A 22,214-nucleotide genomic window follows, 5' to 3' on the forward strand; every position below is an offset into this window, starting at 1 on the left:
CATTATATCATGTATCACATCGCAACATATTGAATTATAGTATATTGCATCATGTTGTAGCATCCATTGTATTGTATTACAGTGTATCATATTAAAATGCAGCATGTTGTATTGCTGTGTATTATAGTGTCAGCGTAGAAACAGAAGCAGGGTGTGTCTCACTAGGAGGAAAAGCTGTTTATGGAGAAGTAGAGGGCAGAACGCCTCATTGAGCTGATGTATGAATCAGAGGTGTAGATCAAGCACACATACATACATGCAAGGGCACTAACCTCTACAGGCTTCTACACGGTGGTGACAGCAGAAGAGCCATATACATGTAATACATATGTATAGGACAAGAGAACAGGTGCAGACACCTGGATTCAGCCAAGAAAACTAACTTTAGCAGCTACCTGGAGACAGGGGGACACTGCAGTGATGTACCATATTTTGTCATATTGTGTCATAACATAACATTTTTACTGGATCATTGAATTTGGATAACTTGGATAAAACAGGGTTTAAATTTGAAATAAAAAAGAAAGTTAGTTAAATAAAAAATAAAATCTGAAGGTATAACAATATAGACTAAGGGCACAGTGTTTTTTCCTATTTTATTTTTCATAAAAAAAAAACACTAAGTGCCCAATTTTAATAATTTATAGTGCACCGGTCAATTGTGCATCGCACAGCTTAATTTTACTTGAACATAATTTAAATTAAACATAACAGCACAAAATAGCGCACACTCACAGAAAGCATAACTTGGTGTTGCCATTAAATTAAACACAATGCCATGACTTTTGTCAGGCAGAGTATCTCCCAGACTTTTTTTTTATTAAAAAAAAATATCTTAACTTTCATTGGTCTAATTGCATTACTACATCACTACACAATGGAAATAAATTGGAATAATACTTTTAAAAAATAATAAATTGGTCTATTTTTTGGAATTATTTCTTAGACAATTTATCATCCAGAAAAGCGGGCCTAATATGAAATTGTCGTTTTATAATTACAGACTATACTTTTTTTTTGTTTTTGGCACTACAGTGACATTGATAACAGGGTGGTGTGCTAGTGTGTGAGTGAGTGAATCAGACACAGCAGTGCTGCCAGAGTTTTTAAACACCTCAGTGTCTCGGTTCAGGACCTGTGACCAGAATCATATGAGCACTAATGAAGGACTGGAGGATGACAAGAACTGTGCAGCAGCAGATTCAGAGCTTCTGTCTCTGCAGCTACAGGTAGGAGTGTCTATACACTGTATGTTTAAAAACTCCAGCAGCACTGCTGTGTCCGATCCACTTACTCACACAATGTCAACAAACAGGGGGAATGGGTCAGGTCCAGGTTCAGATTAGAGGCTCAGACTCTATAACAGCTCTTCTGAATGTTCTGTAGAAAAGAGTGAGACAGGTCAGCATTTCAGTGGAGACACACACATGATCTGAGTCAGACGAGTCAGTTATATTCTCCTCTCTGAAGACTGCGGCTCAGCACACATTCATCAGTAGTGTTACGCAGAGTTTAATAATACAGCACGGACTGGCCTGGGGAGGGAAATGTTCCTGATCTAACATTCCGCTCTGTGTGTGTGTGTGTGTGGGTGGGTGGAGTGTTAGGTTGGCCTAAGCGCACTAACCGTGAGGAGGGATTATATCTCATTTGTCTTGATTAACTGCATCATCTAATTAGTGTGTAGGCAGATTTATCAACAAGGACACTCGCGCTAAATAAAATCACTAATAATTAATATTCCATTTACTATCTCTCTCACACTCATTTCTCTCTCTCTATCTCTCTCTCTCTCTCTCTCTCTTTCTTTCCTCCTTTTCTCACTTTCTTTCCCTCTTCTCTATCTCTCCCCCTTCTCTTTCCCTTTCATTCTCTCTTCTTTTTACTTTTCTTTGTTGCTTTCTCTCCTCCTCTATCTCTCTTCTTTGTACTCTCTCTCTCACTCCTATTTCTCCTTCTCTGCTCTCTCTCTCCTCCTCTATCTCTCTCTCCCATTCTCTTATCCTTTGACTCTGTCTTCTCTCTCTCCTCGCTCTCTCTTCTCTTGACCTTTTTCCTTGTTGCTCTCTCTCCTCCTCTACCTCTCCTCTCTCTGTCTCTCTCTCTCACATTCCCTTTTTTCCCTTTCACTCTCTCCTCTCTTCTTGCTCTCTTTTTTTCTTACCCTTTTCTGTCTTGCTCTCTCTCCACTCACTGTCTTCTCTCTCTGTCTTTCTCTCGCCCCCCTTCTCTTTATTGCTTTCTCTCTCCTTCTCTCCTTCTCTTTCCACTCTTCTTTATCTCTTTCTCACCTTCTATTTCTCTTTCATTCATTATTCTTTACCTTTCTCTCTCTTCCCTTTTTTTTCTATTTAACTCTCCCCTCTCTCTCTTCACCATTTTCTTTGTTGCTGTCTCTCTCTCTCATTCTCTATCGCTCTCCTCTGTCTTCTGTCTCTCACTTTTCTTTTTCACCTTCTCTACATTCTCTCTCCCCCCTTCTCACTCTTCCCTTCTCTTTTTTTGTTGAACTCTCTCCTCACGCTCTTCTCTTTTCCATTTTTTTGTTGATCTATTTCTTTTTCTCTATCTCTTTTCTATCTCACTTCTCTTTTCACTCCTCCCTCTCTCTGTTTCTCTCTCTGTCTCCTTTACACTTCTCCTTTCACTCTCTTCACTCTTTCCCCTTTTTCTCTTTCTTTGTTCCTCTCTCTTTTAATCTGTCTCTCTCCTCTCTGTCTCCTCTTTCTCTCACAATCCTTTTCCTCTCTATTTAATCTGTCTCTTATAACTCTTTCTCCTCCCTCTTTTTCATACATTCTTTTTCCTTCTGTTTTTCTCTTCACCCCACTCGACACTCTCTCTCTCTCTCTCTCTCTCTCAGACGAGCACACATTTCTTGTGATGTCATCACGCCTCTGCAATAGAGTGTTATAGTGGTGGAAATGATGTGAGAGAGAGGGAGAGAGAGATCGTTTTTCAGAGCTGCAGGCTGTAAACTGCGGCTGAATCAGAGCTGAACTGAGACGTTAAACTGGAACCTGCCTCGGCCTCAGCTGTTCTGAAAGGCCAGTCGTGCTCTACGTGAGGTAATTAAAGCACCTGAGAGTTTGAAGGCAGAGCTGAATTGATGCGCTGGTTGTATTTTTATGCAGAGCCCTCAGAACTCGTGATTTCATACTGTAATTCAGACATCACCGACAACATCAGGAAACACATTTTACAAAATGTGTGAGTTTGAGTAGAGGAGAAATGGTAGCCAGAATACAGAGCAAAGTTCAATACTGGCTTTAATGATATATTGGTTGAAGAAGAAACTGCAGTGTGCTGTAAATGAGGAGCCTCAGGCAGAGCTACTGCCGTAGAGAAACATCGGTTGAAGCCCAATTGCATATTTTTGATGAAAATACTTTTGAAGACAATATTACCATCTATACAAAGTGTGATAATAATTAATGGGTGAACTGGTTCTGTTTGTATGCAGAGCCCTCAAAGTGTGCAGTTTAAGGCCTAATCCCATTTCACCTCTTGACCCTACCACTTACCCCTACCCATTGTTTTTGAGTTACAGAGTTACTAGGGCAAGGGGTGAAATCCTCCCCACCTCCCACAAAAATTGGGACAACCCTTCAAGCAAGTTCAGTAACCTAGCTACTAGTTAACTAGTTAACTTTAGGGCTTTATTGTATGTCTTCAGAAAGGGGGGGGAGATTGTGCAGAAGTGAATTATTAGTGTCCATTCCTTAATTGTTCTGTGACTGAGATCTGAAATTATCTTTTATTTTATGCTGTTTTTCCATTCCGCCTTAAATGCTGCAGGTTCTGCCGTCTGTTGCACCATTTAAGGTGGAACTGGAAAGTTAGCTATCTAGCTAGCTTCTAAGACAAACTAGTAACGATCTTTTTTATGCTTGTTATGAAGAATTTGGCCATAAGACATTAAAACTACACATTAAACTATGGGTTTCTTACCAGTAAATCTCCGTTTGAAGGGCTAACAAGCCCCTATGCCTTTCCCCTACCCCTCCAGCCTAACAACAATCAAACACTCGCAAAACAGAGGGGTAGGGGTAAGGGGTGAATTGGGATTGGGCCTTAGACTGTAATTCCAAGATCATAAACATTATACTGTAGCTTGGAGTTTGAATTTTGCATGTGAGCTTGGATCAGATACAGTAATTTTAACAGTTCTCAACAAGGCACCTCAGTCATAAGGCCCTGTAGTATCTCATTAAATCCAGCATTGAACTTTATGCTGCTCTGTATGATGGCTTTAATGATCTATATGTTAAAGAAAGAACAGCAGTGTTCTGTAACTGAGGATTCTTGTGCAGAGCTGCTGTAGTCCGTAACCTGTAAATGTAATCTGATTCCTTTTTAGGATCCTCTCAATAAGAGAATTATTTGGTTGATGACAAATTGAATATTTTTGCAGAATCAATACCTAGTGGATTATTTTTACCTCTATCTCTATACAATATAATAATGAAGAATGGATGTACTGACTGGCCCTGTTTGTATGCAGAGCCCTCAGAGTGTGTAGCTTCACACTGTTATTTACACATTATGAACAACATCCTGCAGCTGTTTGTATTTCTCATTTTTTTCATGAGAAGAAGCAATGTCCTGGGTTCAGGTGGGACCTGCCGTACCTCATTCTTTTCCATCCTGAAAGAGCATGTGAAGGCCTTGCTTTCCAATCTCATTTCGCCTGGATCCTGACCTCACCTGAAACAGCAGCCCACAGTGATTTATGCCCCTTTTCTTAGAATGCTATGTTTGGTCATTAGATTCCTCACTGTGCCAGTATGCTTTGAGGAGCACAGGTTTGAATCCTGGAACATGCTGCCACAAATGTATATCACAATATATTTATTGATTTCTGGCAAAATTATATGATAACAATATCAATATGATATTCTACTGATGCCCACACCGGTTCACCAGGACGGTACAGATCAGCACATGCCTCCTTTAACACATTTTAAGTCAGCTACCCCCTCTTTTTGAACTACCGAGTATTTAGTGCATTTGGAGGAAAGCGCAGCGACTCGGTTCCGATACACCAGCTCACAGATGCCTCTTCTGATCGTCATCACCTTCCGAAGTGATGTACCCACCCGGAGAAAGCATGGTCAGTTGTGCTCTCTTGGACTCATGACTGCTGATGGCAAGCAGCATGACTGGGATTCGAACAGCAATTCTCAGATTATAGTAACAGCACCTTAGTCCGCTGGACAACTCAAAGCCCCCTGCATACTTTTGATGTACCAACTCATGTTTTTCGCCCTGACTAGAGAGATACTGTAAATAATGTCTATTAATATTTTGGAACAAAACATATTAATCACATTAACAGCGTTAATGAAACATTTCAAATCATGGTATTTTTTAATAATATTGAATTATTGTCCAGCCTTACATTAATCCTTGTGTGATTCTGGTCAGCACAGGCATCTGTTAGCTGTTATGTATGTTGTGTGTGTTTGTGGGTTGCAAATGATATGGGATATGGGTCCAAATTTAGTAAAAAAAAAAATGGGGAAAATATGATAAAACAAATTACAATAGAAAGCTGTGTTCGCTGCCAAACCTGTGAGTCTGTGTTTCACTGCCATCAGAGATCAGATTGACCTAATTAATTTTTGTTTATACGTTTCTCATCAGCAAGACGAGGCTAATTGTTAATATCAGATTAGAATTCAATTTGCTGATGGGAAGTGAATCTGAATGAGTTTGAGTTGAACAGTTACTGTTTGCAGGGATCACGCAGCGGTTAGCTCTGTACCAGAGTGCTTTTTATCTGTGTATATCTCTCTTTGTCATTATGATGATTGCGGCTGTGCTGCGGGATAGTGGAGTGTTCTCTCAGACAGTAGAGTGAAGTCATTTAGGGAAACCATGCTTTTATCGCTCTGTTGGGAACCTAAAACACCGCACAGCTTGACTTGTCCTCAGATGAACTGCGTACTGACCTCCGCATGGACTGCAGTTTAAAAGCCTGAGCAGCTTTCATTAGACAGTGCATTTGTCAATCAACCCACAGGGTCACGGAGGTGACTTATCTTTTTTATAATTCATGATATCTCCTTATATTTGAATGATGAGTCTAGTCCCCAGCTCCAGAAACTGCTTTCACCACTATCCCTTTCTGATAGAGAATCCTGGACTGTGTCTGCTTCTAGTGTCTGCTGATACTGATTATTGAAACCCAAAAGATATTAACCCAGAAATTTGTACCATTTCGCTTTCAAATGAAGAGACCACTTCAAAATGATTTGTGGTTTCTCTGATTTAACTATTCATAGGTACAGTATATGTATTCTATAAACTACTGACAACATTTCTTCCAAATTCCAAATAAAAATATTCTCATTTAGAGCAGTGGTTTTCAAGCATTTTAGACCATAAACCATTCAAACGTCATCCACAGGAACATATGCTAGCAAACTATGGGAAAATGACATGGACAAAAATGCGAAGTGTAATAACGCTGTTGAACATCCTTATGTCGCTCTGAAACCCAACAAATGAATGCTATTGAAATTAATATTCCAAATTCCAATAGAAATGCTGGGAAATTACTACCATTTTGAAGTTCATGACATTTGGAGCATATTACGTTTTCATCCGAGAGTGACAATATAGCATTGTCTCTTGGCGTGCTTCACGCACCACCAGTAGTACACATACCACAGTTTAGAAGCCAATGATTTAGAACATTTATTTGCCGAAATCGAGAGATAATAATGCAAAGAAAACATTCATATTCAATTAGACGTTACAAATATACTAATCTGTGTGATGTTCAGGAACAGTTCAGGAATCAGTAATCAGTTTCATATGTCTTGGTATGCACTCCACCAGTCTTTCATGCTGCTTTTGGGAGACCTTATGCAACTCCTGGAGCAAAAATTTAAGCAGGTCAGCTTGGCTTGATGGCTTGTGACCATTAGACTTATTCTTAATTACATTCCAGATGTTTTCAATGAGGTTAAGGTCTGGGGATTGACCGTCAACTTATACAAATGTCAGTAGGAGCCAGCACACAGAACAAAGATCATCTGCAACTTTGCAGAAGACCCATGGCAGTCTTAAACAGAGTTGATAACTTGTAACTTGTTGATAACACAGAGTCGTAACTTTTAACAACTGCTAAATTTGATCAGTTTTTAACACAACAACACTGGAGGAGCTCAGTACTCTTAAAGAGAAGAATGCTAACTGCTTAATTCTGTTGTGTCTACTAAGAAATGACAGCACTGACTGAACATGTAACACTTTAAAGTAATAAAGTGGAAGGTCTATCCCTACCTAAGCCTTACTTATAGTAGAAGCCATTATTGAGTTTCTTTGCCTTGTACTGTAAGTTTACTGTTTTTTGCAGACATAATACTTTGTTCAGCAGTGCATTTATTGTATGTGTGTGGGCGCGCGTCGTGTGCAGCCATGCGGGGCCTGGATTTACAGGTCTGTATCTGTGAGGGACTTCAGGGTGAGGGAGGGAACCTCACTGCGTTGCACAGATTTTGATATCAGTGCAGAGGAAATGAGATGGCAGACATGCACTGTAATAGTGTTGGCTGGAGCCCAGGGGAGGGATTGTGTATCTGGGTAATGAATTGTGCTGAGGCAAAGCCTGCGAGACCTGCTGCCACACGTGCGCCGGGTATTGGATATATATTGCATTTCCTTTATTGGCTCTCGTTGTGGCTAATTGTCAAACGTAGACGCCTGCCGTCTGGAGAGCCGAGCCGAGCCCGAGCGAAGACACGGGTCCCGTCTCCCGGTCGCGGCCGGCTCTCCTGCCTCGTGACCGGCTCCATATTTATGAAGGCTTTATCGTAATGGTGATTGATGCAGTGGTTTACGCTGCAGTTTGCTCCGAGCTGCTGTTGTTTCGCCAGAATGCTGGATGAAGTTACCCTTGAGAGCCCAACTGAGACTTGCGTGGCTTGCATGACTCGCGTGGCAATTTCCTCCGGTAACGTTTAAGCAGAAGGACAGTGGTTTGGGAGGTCAGCTTGTTTCGTTTTAACAAGAACATTTACAGCCTTTCGCCTTCAGCACGTCGGGATGATGGATGAGACGGCCGGCTGGGCTGCGGCAGAAGATAGCCGAGGCAGAGGCAGTGCAGGGGGTGTATCTATTACATGTCTGTTAATTATGCATTTAAGTCTATTATGCGTAATGGATTGACTGAAGTCTATTTGAAATGTTAGTGCTGGTGTCCAGTAAGTCATTTAATTCTGCCCCCGCCCCCCACAGCCTGGGAGATAGGAGGATGTAAATGGATATAACCAATGATTGAGAGGTAACTGGATGATGCTGCTTCAGAGGGAATAATCACTGTAATGGGAAACACAACTAATAGAGACTGGAGCTGATAGAATCAAGATAACCAATTTAATTGTAAAGATCTTGATTGATAAGATAATTAAATGTCTTTTACATGTTTCAGATACGTGCTACATTTTTTTGTATTTTATTAATTATCTAAATCAGTGAGAATAATTGCAAATATCAAAGTCGAAAATCATTGTCATTTACACTATACATACAGCAAGCAGTGCATAGCTAAACAAGATAGCTTTTCTTCAGGCTCCATTTTTGCAAATATACTGTAAGAAAACAAATACTTTTGCTAGACAAGTAAACAAAAAAATGGGAAAAATGTGGAAAAAAATAAGAGAGAACTTCAGTTTTTTAATCATATATATTAATCATTTATAGGTTTATCTTTGAGTAAAATGAACGTTGTTGTTTTATTCTATAAACTACGAAAACATTTTTCCAAATTCCAAATAAAATGTAGTAGTTTGTTATAAAAAAATATATTTTATGAATATCTTACATTCTTTATTAAGAACATATAAAGTACACCCACTCAATATGTTCAAATCTGGTCATAGTTCTAATACTGAAGTTCTCAGCTTATTTAAGCGATAAAGCAGCATAGACCAGGATACAATCTAGAAATTGAGGTGATTGAGAAATAAAAACAGGTGGATTTTCAGTGTTCAGATTTCTGTATACTGTATTAATTGGAGTATTCTCTGATTCCTCAGTGAATACAGGCTCCCTCCTACCTGCACCTGCTCCTGAAGGTTTACGTTACCTCCCGGCTACTGCACTCCTCCAGTGAACATCATCTAGCCTTGCCTACCGGGCTATGGTGTATGCTATGGCATAGGGTCCACTGCTACGCTTAGGCTACTTGTAGGCTATGGAATAGGTTTGCTGCAGAGATATTAATTGGCAATGCGCTGAGGCAATGCATAGGCAATACAAGACCAGTTTATTTGTATAGCACCTTTTATATACAGAGGCAATTCAAAGTACTTTACAGTGAGATTTAAGACACAACGCAGAACAAGTTTAAAAGAAAGTTATAAAAACTTATAAATGAAAGGAAAAAAAAATGTTATAAATATATTTATAACAAAATTTAAATATATAAAATTGAACATAATACAGAACAATGTTAAAAGAGAATTACAATAAATATACAAGTAATGAAAACTGTAAACAAAAAAAATAATACAAGAAATAAAGTGCATACATAACCTGCTTGTATTCCAGTGAAGGAAAGATGTAGCTAAAATATGAATATCTCTGCCACATAAAACAATTCATTACAGGTTTATAAAAGAACCAAATATCTATCTACTGAGACTCCCTCTGGCAGCTTCTATATGTAAAGATGCAAAATCTCAATGACCCTATTTTTAAAATCCAATTTAAACACTAATTTGATTAATTATTTCATTTAGCATCCTAGCCAAGGCATGAAGTTTGCATTTCCAAAGAAAAAGTCAGATTATTGTCTGACTCCAGTAAATAAAAAGAATTACATTATCTGATTATCCAAGGAAACACGATAAAACATGAATAAAGAAGTCACATATTTAGAGACTCTTTCTCGCTTTTTCATATACAAATACACCATATATACCACCATATTGTACCAAAACAGATAAAAACAGTATTTTTGTTTTTGTATTGTTACACTGGTATGTTATAAACTACACTGCTGTATATATTATTTATTGACCTTTTTGTCCTCACATTGGATTGGTGCTAATTTCATTTTATTGATGCAACATTTCTAGGAGACACTTTTACCCAGAAATACAGACCGGCTGCTTTTAGACTTGTTTTAGACTGACATCTGGTCAAAATGGCTAGAATGCTAGAATGCTGTGTTTATTTTTTTCCTGATTGTTTGGTGTTCTTCTCTTTTTCAGACTGAATGCAGTGTTCCTGAGATTCTACAGGCAGGAGAGAGCACGCTCACACCGCCGGCAGCTGAAGAAAAGAGGTCAGTTGTTTGCAGAGCACATATATAAATATATATACTGTATACTGTCCTATCTTCAGGAATGCCACTGTAAATCACTCATCCGGATTTTGTGTTCTGATTCAGCATTTACAGTTTAGACTTATCTTCCGGCTAAGACTCGACAGGAATCACCCGGCCTTATTATATTTCTTTTTTCCTCTCGAGTAAGATGTGGAAATATGATTGCAGTGGAAAGGATTAGGCCCTTGTCATTTAGCGAATCAGATCAGTGCTCCGTCATTCTGTTGGCAGAGATCCAGCGGAGATGAACTGGCAGTGTAGAAGAAAGGCTCTGAATATGCATGAATATGGCGGCGGTGCTTCCCGCTAGCCGGAGGGAACGTTATTCAGTGTCCGAGTTACTGAGCTATTTGGAGTTGTGCGAGGGATTGGGAGTTCCCAGGTGTGCGGTAACTCCAGCGCCGGGTTTCTTGACCGATGATGCAGACCTGCGCAGTCTGATCCTATCCTCAGTCCTGTCAGGCTGCAGATCGGCAGCGTAGCCCAAATGTTTTTCCTTCTCGCTATCGGACTCATTAAGGAAGGACACCTGTCCGGCTGTGGGCAGAATTCCATTAGTGGATCTGGAGGTTGCAGGGGTCGATCAAAGACATGGCCTCATCTTTGTTTTAATCAGTGGACTGAAAGTCTGCCGGAGCTTGATTGCCTTTCCTGGACAGACGTGTCTGTAATACACGATGGCCTTTTTTTACCAAGCACAGGAAAAACAGAAGAGGGCCGAGAGAAAGCTGACAAAAATGGCAAAAAAAAACATAAGATTATTACTATATTTTTTAAGAGCTGTCAACCAATGAGTGTATTGTGATTATTTACAATATTTTGTGTATGTGAGTTAGGAGCAGGAACGAGACGTATTTATTGAAACAAGTGAATAAACAAACAAAGAACCAAAAAACAGAAGCAAATCCCTAGTGGAAAAAAGTAGATTAAAGTATACTAAGCATTATTATTCTATAGTGAACAGACCAACACAAAGTACCACATAATTGTGAAGTGGAATAAAAATTATTCATGTTTTTTAAACAAATAAACATGTATGCAAAAGTATTCAGCCCCCTTTACTCTGAAACCCCAAAATAAAATCCAGTCAACTGCCTTCAGAAGTCACATAATTACTTAATTACTTAAATAGAAAAAGGATTCTACAACTGCAAACCTACCAAGAGCTATTTTGTAAAGAAGAATAAGCCAGAATCTCAATCTCTAGATGTGCAAAACTGAGCCACAACCCAAAAGACTTGCAGCTTCAAATGCAGAAAACGGTGGCTCTACTCAGTATTGATGTAGGTCATAATAATTATTATGTATAATAGAATATATACATAATATAATAGAATATATACATAATATAAATCCTAATGTGATCAATAAATATTGGATGTTTGAGTCTAGTTAGCAACTTAAACAAGTAGTTATTGTACTGTAGTTGTTGCTGTTCTCAGGCTTTTAGTGCTGACTGTCATGCACATTATGAATATATATATATATATATATATATATATATATATATATATATATATATATATATATATATATATATATATATATATATATATATATATATATATAGCACCTTTTCAATACCCAGAGATGATTTGCGGTCAACACTCTACACAATCCTTCACACACAGCACTCAGCTAACACACACTGGCTCTATGCAGCAGCCAATCGCACTCAACCAGAAACTACCGTCCCCCTGGAGGACTGCATCAAGCACTAGGGGGTTTTCCCTAGACAGAGTCTATTTTGGGGCATACAAACATGCACACGTTCACACACATACACAGATGTTCACATTTACATTCAAACACACCATGACAATGTAGAGTAACCAATTCACCTGCTTTTAATGTGTATATATATGTGTGTGAGGACCCTGAAGTCCCTGATGGAAACCCACACAAACCCAGGAAGAGCGTGGAATCTCCACCCAGAAATGGACTTGAACCCGAGACCCCAGCGCTAAAAAACAACCATGCTATTCCCTAAGCCACTGTACCACCTATACCAAGCCTGTTCTGATTGTAACATAATTTATTATCAGTTCTTAGTATCAAGGCCAAAACTGATAACAACATTTATTGCATAGGATATCAAGAAGATAGGGCCAATCCATTGTCCAATCCAGATTACAGTCCACAGCTTGCGCTGGACCCTAAATCCGCTGTGATGTAACAAGACACATCATCGAAATCCAACAATTTACTTGTCATGTGAGTAAATTTAGCATTGTAAAAGGTGGAAGGGCACTGTCTTGTACAGTTTAACCAGTTTAATCCAGCATTTACCAAGGTTTGGCATTAAGGAGCACCAGAAGTTAGCAAGCTCCAGCCTGAAAGCTCAGGAACATGTTGTTTGTTTGGAGATATTTTAGTTTGAAAGAGCAGAAAAGCATCACATAATAAACCCAGCACTGTCATTTAATTAGCCTGTTTAATCAGATCCTTCAGAAACTTTATAACATTATAAAAGAGGGAACCACTTGTTCATGCTTTCCAGAAAAATGCAGAACTTTAGCAGAGATAACACAGAAGAAACTCACTTTATATTATCAGTTAATGATCAGTTACTTTAGTGTCTTTAGTGGAGAATGTTGGATTTTACAGCTTGTTGAAGCATTTAGAGTCAAAGTATAATCTGTTATACATAAATTCCTTTGTATTTGTAGTCAAATTGAATGTGTTTATGTACATTTTTGCTGTCCTAGATGTGCTGCTATGTGGTCTATTTTGACCTCACCTCATGATGTGACCTGAAGCACAAAACAATCACAATAATAGTGGTGACATAAAAAAAGCTATTACGTTAAATAAGGGAAAGAAAAGCAAAAATGAAAATATCAGCTCTTGTATGAGAATGTGTATCAGTATCTGCAGTTCGGAATAGTGTAAAAAAAAATGCGGATCGGCTCATCATCACTTAAATTATGATAGCATATTGCCAGAAAGCCCATCCTCAGAAGACTTTTTCTACCTTCCTTTTTGCGTTCACCCTCTGGCTTCATATATGTGCCATCTCTCCGAGGCACAGTGATTTATCTGAGAGTGAAGCCAAGATGGGTCTAATTGCCATCTGCATTGAATAACAAGTAGCTGATGACAGATGCTGTGTTGTACTGCGTGTGTGTGCATGTGTGTGCATGTGCTTTAGCTCCGGGTAAGTTGTTTCCCACATTTAGCTCCAGAGCGCCCAGCAGCTGGAGCATCCTTGTAGAAAAACCCTAGAGAAAACTGAGACATGGTTCGGTTTACAAGCCCAATGGCATCCTCATACGCTCACATACACCCTACCCTGAAACCAGAGGGATAGTTTAAACTCCTTTAAATAGGAATATGTTCCTTTAGCTGCATGGCCTGAGGGGAAGAGGATGGGGACCCGTGCTTTATCTGCTTTTTACCTTGTCCACATCGCCCCTGAGCCTTTTTGGGAGGGAAATAATGAAAAAAAAAAGACTTGGAAAGAAGTGTGTGGTGCTGAGAGCAGCTCATCTGGGGAAATTAACCCCGCGGATAGCCAGGATTGTTCTCATTAAGCATCTCATCTCTCTCTCTGCAGTCATTATGGCTGCCATCGTTGTGACTAGCTACATCTTTATGCCCTATAAAGTAGCATAACCCGGGACTAGAACAATAGTTAATGTCTCTGGATATTACTGGTCTGCTGATTTAGCAGTAAGCGCCTCGCTCCTGTCCGGGCTGAGAGCGATTTAAGGAATAAGCTTGAGGAAAGAGCTGCCAAGAAACACTGTCGCTTCCGTCGTTTTGCATTATTAATGCCTTGTGCTGGCAAGTGAAACCCAGAGCAATCTGCAGGGCTCAAATGCTAAGGATTGCCTTTTTAGATGAATCTGTGGGCTTTTTTTTGCTCCCCTCCCTTTCCTTTCCTGGATCAGTTCAAATTGATTGTGCTTGAGTGCTTTGGGCTTTTCTCCGGAGAATTTGACCTCTAATTATTAGACAGAAGGATTGAAGTGTATTCTCTATTGCTGCCATTCACAGCAAAGAGAGACGGACAGAGAGAAAGGCTCAGACACCACGTGGTCTCTGTTTTTTCAGCCCAGAGAGTCCAGCGCTTCCCGCCCTTTGCTATTTGCTCGCAGCGCCCCGGTTGGCCCTGCTTACTCGTGACCTATCTACTCCGCGGCAGGATCGGATCAGTACCTGTTCATCAGCCGCCTGTGGAACGCAGAGAGAGAGGCTGGGAAGCGTCCAGAAAGTCGCTGTGCACAAACGTGTGGGCATATCACCGCTGACGAACAGATCCAGCCATCTGCCGTTACATATGGAGCTCTTTTGAAACGTAGAGCTTCAGAATTAGAGCCGGGGCTGCACACTTGTTACACCGCAGTGCCATTCAGAAGTGCCACTCTCTGACAGTTAGTCCCTGTGTTGTGCGAGATGAAACAGATGAGTTAGCTCGAGTCATTCGAGCAGCTTTTTGAAAAGGGGCCCTATTTTAGTGATCTAAAATGCACTGGTCAATTGCAGATCGTGCAGCTGGGTTTAGGGCGCGTCTGGGTGTCTTTGGTATCATAGGGTCACAAAAAAATTAAGCCTTGAACGACTCAAAACGTGTATAAGGCATGTACTAATTCTGGTAAATAATCATGGGTGTGTTTTGGGCATAACATAAAATAAACAATCAGTGTGCCACTTACCATTCCCTTTAAGAGCCAGGTGTGCTCTGACTTTGGCGTGTTCATACCTTAACAGGTGAACGATAGGGCCCAAGTTGTTCATCATGCAAGTGCAGGCTTCCTATAGGGAATTTAACAAGAAAACTAAATTTCATAATCTCTAAAGCAGCGTTCACATTACAAGAATTGTTGTCTTAAGTTTGTAATCACCTGTGACCCGTTTGCTACTCTATAGGGACTGATATTACCAGTAGTTTATGTTACCAAGCTGTAGCATGACAGAATTAGTTAGCACTAACCCGGATCACTTATACCAGTTTCCTTATTCCATATTTAATACTGTGATGCATGATACTGTGAATTCTGCACCTAAATGGTACTTAATCACAAGTGAAACACAATAGTGAATCATAAGATGCTCTTTGATAGACATATGACTCTTTACTACTTTAGTACTGAAGCCCCAGGCCAAATGTTAATAATTATGCAGTAATAGACTCTTTATTTATAACTAGAAATAATCTGGCAGACACTGCACATTCTGAACAATTATAGCTGGTGTTCTAAGTAAAATTGAAAAGAGCTTCAGTTTAGGGTTAATCTTAATTGTTTGCTTTGGAAACTTGATTATATAAGTTATATAAGTTATTTTGTAGTAATTCTGAAACTATTTTAATGCTAAGTAAACCACTTTTTAGAAGGTTCTCTTCAGAACCATTCAGTTTTCTTCTAATAATTTTTTAACCTGGCAAAAAAAAACATTTACAATAAATACCCAAATATTTTTTTAATGGTCCATTGCATTTACTTTTGTCAGTCCCCCTTTCATTTGTTATAACACAGTTATGTTAGGTGACAACCACATGCTATTATTTTTCTTTATATCAGAAGACGTTACACTGCTTAGAAAATGTCATCATTTGAGATGCGAATTATTTCAGAATGTGTAAATCTTCATTGAATTGATCATGCTTGGATCAAAATTTTACCCAGTGCCTATTTTATTTAACTTATTTTTGAATGTACAGACACCAAATCAATTCACACAAGAGTTTTCTTCTCAGTAATGGTTAGATGTGTATACTATTTGCATGTATAATGATTTTGATGATAGTTTATTATACGGCTTATTACTGTGAGAGAATACATGAGCAGCACCAGGCGGATTTATTTTTCTTGATTTTGAGTAATTTGGGCCAATATGGCCAATATTCCTACCTAATGAAAGTGATTTTGTACATTGGATATTTACTATCCACTGCTTATAATGAAAAAATAAAGCATGGGATTATGAAGGTGAGCCTATTCTTTAGGTCTATTTCACAATAGATTTTTTAAAAAACACAGCACAAGGTCAGTGCTATTTTTAGAAACAGTAGGGTTCCCTGCTTGTCACATTGTATAAATTGTATTGGTGCATTGACGCATTTCTGAGTAATTAAGCTGCATAAACAATGTGGGATTTTTGACGCAATTTGCATCAATGGGGTTCTAGGGTTAATAATAAGTCTACAAACTGCGCTACTGGAAAAATATTCTCATGAAACAGCACTGAGCATGTCTGCATTTTTTAAATGTACAATGAAGTGTCTGCATTAAAAAAGTGCATATGTCGGTTTAATACAACTCCAAATAAGAAACTGTTTTCCCAAAACCCAAAACTGAATTATGTGACAGATAGAAATAAAAATATATTCAAAATATACAATTACACTATACAATCTTTCATTGCAAGGCTTGGACAGAGCTGCTCAGCCATGGAATCCATGAAACTTATAATATTCCATGAAGTTCTCTACACTCTACTGTTCTTGAGCTAATCTGAAGTCACATGACGTTTGGAGGTCTGTAGAGATTGACTCTGTATAAAGTGGGTAAAGTCTGCACACTGTAGCATCTGCTGACCCTGCTGTAATTTTATGTTGACAGAGTGAGGTGCTTTAGTTTCAAGTCACTTTCACTTTGCTATAATAGCACAGTTGACTGTGTGATATTTAGTAGTGAGGAAATTTCAGAACTTGTTTACCGTTTGTTACATTAGCAAACCCTTTCTTTACAGATTTTAGAGCTACATTTTGTGCAATCAAGAATGTGTGCTTTTACTAAAGTAAAAAAAGGTCCTGAAAGTTTTATGAAAATGGATTTTATTATAAAAAAAACTTTAGACTTTGAAAAAAGCCCTGCAAGTAGAACGATACATAGGATTCTAATTCTAATGCTAAAGATGGCAGCTAAGAATAAACACATTGCCATACGGGAGATGTTGGAGCTGAAGACCTGCGGGAGCTCTTTGTAGCTCTAAATATCTCCGTTTTGGTGAAGAGTTCTTGTACTCTAAAGGAAGCTCAACTCCTTCATCAGGGCCTTCTGCTAGCGCTGCTGTGTGTTGAGTCATTGAGGGTAAGATATATCTGCTGAAAAGGTCCTGCTTTTTTCAGCACACCGTTCAGAAATGCTACTGTAAATAGTAGCTCATAATTGCCCCCTCCAGGCTTCAGTTAGAGCATAATCGCAGCCTGTGGAGTGGCCCATTCGCCATGCTGAAGGACCGCTACAGTCAGCGGAGCGAGCCGAGAATATATAACCCCTGGAAGTGTAGAGTTATTGCTGCAATTTGGCTGTATGTTCTGAGCCTATAAGGCAATTGTTTATATGCACTTACATATTCACTTGTGTAGAAAAATATCTGATTACATTTACATTATGATGAACAGATGTGATATGGATCTTTTAATAAAAAAGACAAATAAAAACGGCAAAAACCTGACCATACACAACCCCATCACTTTCCACATTGTTTCTCTACTTGTTTAACTTAGCTAAGAATAGGACAAAACTACAAAAATATATAAGAAGAGATGTTTCATGGCTTATACAGCATACACTCAAAATTACAGAATAAAAATCGTAGGTTGGTGGTGAATAATTAGCCCGTGTTCAAACAACAGATCATTTCAGCTGTTAGAGCTATAATATCTCTCACAACACTTAGAAGTTAAGATTATTATCTTTCCTGGCACCAATGGGGGTAAAGTGAGTTCACCCTGAGTGTAAGAGTGTGTGCTAAAAGCCATAAATGTATAACATTAGTGCGTGATTTGCGTTGATCAGGGTTTTTGGGCCCGATTTGAAATGCTGTTTTTCTTTCAGCTTGTTCAGCCAATCACTGATACCGATTGAGGGCGGGGCTGGATGCCATATTACATTTTCCAGGCAAACTTGGTAGCACTGCAGATCAATGAGATACAGAAAAGACCTGCTTACTGTATCCAGTGATAAAATCAATGTTATTTTGAATGTGATTGCTGAATGTGATTGCTGCTTATTGAACTGTTGCTGCTTACATTTGGTGGTGGTTTGGTTAAATGTGACCTGCGCCATTTATGTGGATAGTGGTGTTTGTTAGCTCTGCTGTGTTGCTCTGCTTATAGCTACTCAATGTATAGACTGAAAGATGTACTCTTGAGAGGGATATCCAGTTAGTGGTATAGTCTTGATTTTTCTTCCTCCACAATACACATTAGCCTTACATATTTTACAAATGTATAAGTTGGAGTCAGAAACATAAGATGTGTCCAAGCTCTGAAGTTCTGTCTGGGGTTGAACAAGAAACAGAACCTTCTTGTGGCTAAATAGTCTGTACAATAAGCCTCTCACAGAGTTGCTGTAATCCTTAACTCCCCCAAAAAACTGCAGATTTGATTTTGTTTTGCTTCACACCAAAAACATTATGCTAGTTCCACACATACTACCTCTACAACCAGTTTCAGACTGGTTTTAAACCTGTATTATGACCTCTTTGGTTATTAAAGCACTACATTCTGCGATGCACTCCTGCATTTCACTGAACACAATATTCTAATATTAGTATTTACAACATTTTAACTGATTTTTTACTGATAACTGTACTTTTTAAAATTATCATTAAAAATTAATAAATGAAGAAATGAATGTATACCACAATAATCAATACCTGTCAAAAGTTTGTTGTTGCCATTTTAACATAATTTTGAAATCATATTAACTAATCATCATAATATCTAGGATAAGACACAGAAACACAGATAACTCTGTAACTATTAAAAGTGAAACTTAAAGATAACCCCAAAGATGGGTGAGAACTGTTTCCTACATCCTCACGTCTTTTGAAAAAGGGAGAAAACAGGTACAGGAGAAGGTCTGGCTGACCCACATGGCAACGTCTTTAGCTCAGTTTGAGCAGTGAAGAGAAGAATTGCAGTATTAAAGTAATTTGCTAAGATAATCAAATAAAAAAATGCTTTTCTGGGCCATGCAGCATTGCTACTGGACTACAAAAAAAAAATCCGCTATACAAACTTAGACGGTAGTGCATATAATGATGTTTTGGTGCATACTGAATGCACAAGTAGTGCCAGATTTTAAAAAGCTGCTCTTAAAAATGCTCAGTACAGTGATTTATATTTAGAGTGCACTGTACTACTTACTCCCAGTTAAACAAGACTAATGAAACTCTCTGTAATAAAACATAAAAGCATTTGGTGAATATACTGACAATATCTAGAATACACTCAGAGAGCCTGTTAATACTGTTTATCACAGCAACACTATTTATCACAATAACGGTAAAAACATCACTTTTTCCACCTCTAAATCTAAATTTATTTGGTGGAGCGTATTAGAACCGTATAGAAGCGTATTAGTTCCCCTGCTGAGAGGAATCGACACGAGTTAAACGCGGCTGATGTGCTGTTTATGTTTTGATGTGCAGCACTTAGCTGATAGACGGATTTTGGAGGAAAGAAAGTGCGCATTTGTGGTTGTGATTGACCTGGAATGTATGAACTAAATGAGTTAAAGTGTCTTTTTTAGGGCTGGTAATGTGAAAAAAGACTTAATGATGCAAGAGTAAGAAAAAAGAGAGAGAGAGAGATGATTAAAGGATAAGACCAAGGCCAGGGTCCTGACTGCCAGTTTAATATTCATTTAACATAAAGGATTAGCTGGTGATGGAGTGTCGTTTTCAAGGCTGATTCACTGATTCGTGTGAGAGAATCCATCTGGTTGGTGGGTGGCATCGCCTCAAGGAAACAATCCCAGCGGTCTTATTCATCCACCCGCCTGCGTGCCTCCATTCACCCTGCCTGCCACCAGGCCACCATGCTCTTCTGTTATCTGCTCAGAGTTCAGTCAGGTGAGACGCCTCAGTCCTCTGCATTTCAGGCTTCTGTGATTTATTAATTTTTTAATTTATATTAACTCAGTCATGGAGAGGACCTTGATGTGTTGCTTCTGTACCACAGGGTTCAATATTGTGATTCTAACACCAAAAAAACCCTCTCGTTACAAACCCAACTCAATGTTAATTAAGAGTTTTATTTCATTAGTTTGTATCTTTGCTCATATTGGATAGTTAATGACATTGCATCATTTAAAATAATAAATTAATATTTTTCATAGATTTTGTTTTCTTTTCCAATTAAATTCCAAAATTAAATTTTGGCTGAAATGACTTTTAACCTTTTCAGACAAACATAGACAATTTCCAACTAAGTATTACATTTACTGACATGGACAAATTACAAACCCTCAAGCTAAAACAGATTCAGAAGAGTATACACTCACGTGCCAAAAGCTCTGCTGTGTTGCTGTGCTCATAGCTACTCAATGTATAGGCTAAAAGATGTACTCGTAAAAGGGCAATCCAGTTAGTGGTATAGTCTTTATTTTACTTTCTCCACAAGACACATTAGTTTTACATATTACAGCAGTATGTAAATGAATCGTAAAGTATTACCTCATGGGACAGATAGTGAACACCCACACCTGTAAAAGTTGTGAGGTGTTACCTTGTAAATTAAACACTGTGTTTTCTAATGTGCTCATTAGAGCTTAAATCTTGCCCCAAAAAAATATAATCTGACCACTTCCCGTGCCTGTGCACGCTCTGCCTTATAAAAATCATTATGAGACCAAGCGTGATTTAAATACGACATTTTTTGTGTTAGTGTTAAAACTGACCTTTAAAACTACAATACAGAGTTGTTTGAATGAACAAATATGCTTAGGCCTATTATTCAACTTATTAGTAAAGGACCTCCGAAGTGTAATGCGGGTAAGTGGAGGTGCTGGAGTGTTAACGTCATAACTCAGGCAATTTTTTTTTTACGATCACAGTGTGATTCGTTATTTTTGCTATATTGTGATTATCACGCCATAGCTTTTTCTAAAATATAAATTAGCATTAATAAATGTAGGCCTACATCACAGACCATTTTCTTGAGCCCTGACCCAACAGTGCCCAAGTTAGGTTTGGCATCAGAACGGGCTCGGGCAAAGAATCTAAACGAAAATTGATAATGGCAAGTTAATGTTTGAGTTTGAGGTCTAATGGTGGGCGCTAAATATTAAAAACTTTCTCTTTCTGAAGTTCTGTGGGAATTTAAAATTCCTCGATCCATAGTGTAATGTGTGTACCGGAAATACATCAAAGAAGGCATCATTACCACCTACAGTGGACAGTGCGGTGGGTGGGAATGGCAGGGTCTGGCTAGAATTGTCAAACTGGCAGAAATAGCATTTATATTCAATGCAGGAGACCCAACACAGATTTAACACTGTAGTCAGTACAATGTTCTTTAGCTCATGGCACAGTTTTCAGAGACATGATACCATTTACTGTCCCATGACTTATGACATTTAATAGTAATTTTTTTGTTTGTTAATTAGGAAATCTTTGCATGTTGCAAAGTACAGATTGTGAATTTTGAATTGTTTTATTATGTTGCAGTCCAAGCTCTATTATTGGAGGGTTGTAGATTCAGTCCACATGGGCTAAGAGTCCCTACTAATACAATAGGCCTCAATCACTAACTGGTAGGTAGCGTGGCCTTCCAATAATTTAGCACAACCACATTGCTAGGTAGCACAACCATCTCATAGCTCACTGTTCTCCTCCAAGCGTGTTGAGCTTCTGTAGCGTTGTCTCAGTTCTGTGAGTAGTTATTAAGACTGTATCTAATCCCACAAACCATAGTGAGACCACCTACTGATTGTGAACACATTTGAGATGCAGGTTTTAAAACATGAGACCATCAGCAAGACTGGGACTAAAATAGAAATGTCTGTTCAATAACCAAAAGATCTGCTAATAAATAATAAAGCCTTGTCCAAACTTAAAGAAGCAGGAAAGCTGAATATGAGAGATAATAAAACCATAAAACCAAATCAAATCATAGGAGCTACCATAGGAGATT

At 38.6% G+C, this 22,214-nt stretch overlaps 1 protein-coding gene across 1 annotated transcript in view; it reads left to right on the forward strand.

The window, feature by feature from the left end:
• The window catches only part of lrfn2b (leucine rich repeat and fibronectin type III domain containing 2b), a 271,257-nt gene that overhangs the window by 103,573 nt on the left and 145,470 nt on the right, over positions 1-22,214 (forward strand). The window contains exon 2 of the mRNA XM_049485169.1: positions 10,227-10,300. The gene's annotated coding sequence lies outside the window, so the exon portion shown is untranslated. The remainder of the gene's footprint in view (positions 1-10,226; positions 10,301-22,214) is intronic.

The sequence above is a fragment of the Astyanax mexicanus genome, chromosome 1, assembly GCF_023375975.1.
Source record: "Astyanax mexicanus isolate ESR-SI-001 chromosome 1, AstMex3_surface, whole genome shotgun sequence".
NCBI lineage: Eukaryota > Metazoa > Chordata > Actinopteri > Characiformes > Acestrorhamphidae > Astyanax > Astyanax mexicanus.